The sequence below is a fragment of the Pyxicephalus adspersus genome, chromosome 2 (genome assembly GCF_032062135.1).
Source record: "Pyxicephalus adspersus chromosome 2, UCB_Pads_2.0, whole genome shotgun sequence".
Lineage (NCBI taxonomy): Eukaryota > Metazoa > Chordata > Amphibia > Anura > Pyxicephalidae > Pyxicephalus > Pyxicephalus adspersus.
Window position 1 is genome coordinate 58,842,946 of NC_092859.1, and position 2,945 is coordinate 58,845,890.

Below are 2,945 nucleotides of genomic sequence, written 5' to 3' on the forward strand. Positions count from 1 at the left end.
CCCCCCCCCCAGGGACCGCAGGGAAGCCAAGAGGTATGTCAAACACCAGATTACTCTACATTGAACAAGGGCAATTCAAGAACTGTGTTGCAACAAGGCAATAGTAAACATCAGCAGAATTGCAAAACCGTATTGCAAATCAAGGCAAATACAAAACACTGAGTCAATCAGCATAAATTTATACCGCAAAGGATAAAACAAAGCATAAACACAGCATAAAACACTGCAAAGGATATAAGAGCAAACGGGTATCAATGCTGTCCATTGGTCTGAGGATCTGGTGGTGATGGAGAGTGCCGAACTCTACGCCTGGAGCATTTCCTGGATGTATCCACCTGCCAAGGTGGAGAGGGGGGGTGCAGGAGATCCTCTGGTTCCCAACCTGGAAGCTTAGATCGATCTATTCCCAAATCGCGGCAAAAAGCAAGGGGATCATCCGGGTAGCGTAGAATGGCAGATTTCCCATTTCGACTTGTTGATAGGCTAAATGGAAAACCCCATCTGTAAGGAATATGATTGTTCCTGAGTAAGGTCAGGAGTGGTTGCAGAAGGCACCGTTGTTGCAAGGTATGCCAGGATAAATCCTAATGTAGGGGAGCACCATCAAATTCTAGGTTCTGCATGTTTTTTTCAAATGACAGAGAATATCACATGGTCATGAGGCCGAAGCAGGTTGTCTTGAAGCTCGGTAGGTCATGGTGATTCGGATCCCCTGAGTAGAGGGCCCCCCCCCCCCCCCAGATGTGATTGAAAAACGATTGTAACATTAGCTTCAGGTCAGAATTTTGGGTGGCCTCAGGTGGACATCTAAAGATATTGCTGCCATGGGGGACAGGTGTTTTCACACACATATACATTCTCTTGGTTATATAGCCTGGAACCCTATAACTCCAGTGGGGGGTCCCACTGAAGCTGGAGCATAAGGCTACAGAAAGGCTCACAGGAGAGGAGGCCACTGGAGTATGGCTAGAAGGGTCAGATGTAGGGGAGCCCTGGGTAGAATTCTCCCTGGGAGAGAAAGTAACACCATGCCTGAACGCTGCAGGCAACTTATCCTTCATGGGGGTTTTTTGGCATGCTGGGGAGTGAGGAAGTTGCCTGTAATGGCATGCATCAGGGGAGAAAGAGCCCTCTGTAGAAGGGGAAGGACTCAATATTTCCCATATTGTCTGTTTCCAGCACAGGAGAAGCCAGAAGATTTTGCTGTCAACAGTGAGAAGGGCAAAGAGGATCTGTTGTGAAGGATTCTGATGGTGGTGTGTCCTACTCCCCTGCACACCATGTGAGAGAGCCAGCTATATCTTTGAAGCCGGAGGAGCCTAGGGAGAGTCGGTGATGAAAGCCCTAATCGAGGGCTGGATAGAGGTAGGCTGTGGTGCTGGGGTGGGGGGAAACTTTGCCACCCTTGCCTTTTAGCTTTGCCTATTCTCGTTGCAGAAAGTGGATACAAATAAATTCAACCAGCACCGACGGAGTTCAGTCCCTATGCAGCCATCTCCCAAGACTGTCAAGGCACAACCCAGGAATTTGTCAATTTTTCCAGAGAATTTGTGGAAGGTTTTGCAGGGAAAACCAGAACGCTATTTATTCTTTTAAAAAATAATGTAATTTTTAGACCTGGCGAAGAAAACCGGAGAGAGATTTTTAGACACTTCAAAAATTTTACAGCGTGCTCCTGCATTAGCTATGGTTGGTAAATACGTAGTTAGATCACATACAGGTGAATAATCATTATTTAAAACTATTTAAGGTGAAGATAATTTATGTTTAGAATAGTAATACTGAATTGCAATTTCCATTTAATTCATTTGTTTGGAGAAAGAATAATTAATTTCGAAGCAGTTCTCTTGTAGTACAACACATCTGTTACGTAAAGGTCTAGTTGGAGATGTGCATTGGAATCATTCTAAGATGTTGTATATCCCATGAAAATCTACAGTAAGTAAATGTGAGTAAATGGAACAACATAAGTTGTGATTGAATCTCCAGAGAAGACTATATGTACATGTATATGTACATGTATACTTTTACCCTTCATGTTTCCATAATCAAACTTTATCAGCTAGAATTGAAAATGGAGAATAAAGTTGGTTTTTAGGTATTGACAAAAGAAAGAGTTCAAAAGCTTGAACCTGGGACCCAGCACTGCAAAGGCCAGAGTGCTAACCACTGAGCCAAGGAGAAAAAGAAAACTGTAGGTGCAGTACATAATTATTTATTTTATGAGAAACCAATAGTTTCCATAAAGTTAGCTTTCCTTTAGTTCCCTACTACTTTGTTCACGTGTCAGGGGAAAAAAAATTGACAGCAATTTTTGGCATGGAGGAAACCAGAGATTCATTTCATGTTGCAGGGCTGCTGCTTAGTATTTAGCCCGGGGGTGAACAGAATTCTAATCTTAAAGTCTGACTCATCCAGTATTTTGCTCCATCCATATATATTTTTTGAATATCAAAAAAAAAAAAAATGTTTTACCTCTCTATGGTGATCTATGCTCTTAGTTCACCCTAGGAGTTACTGTATGTAAAGTGCATCACACATTTCTTAAGCATATGAATATGTAACAAAAATTTGAGAACCTCCATTACCGGAAAACTTACTGGAATTTTAATTCACATATATTATCACTAAATAGTTTAATAAAATACATGCAATAATACCATTATATTAGATATAAGATAGCCAAATAGTAAAAAATTGAGTCTCTGTACTGTAATCTGCTGCCATCTAGTGGAAAAAACATTAAGTTCCAGTCACCCTTTCCATTGCATTTCTGTTATTTGCTGTTTTTTCTGTTATCTGGGTAGATCTGGGTAGGGATGTCACTAGTCAAAAAGTACCGTATTTTTCGGACTATAAGACGCTCCGGCCTATAAGACGCACCCAATTTTAAAGGAGAAAAACCTAGAAAAAAAAGATTCTGAACAAAATACTAAAAAATCACT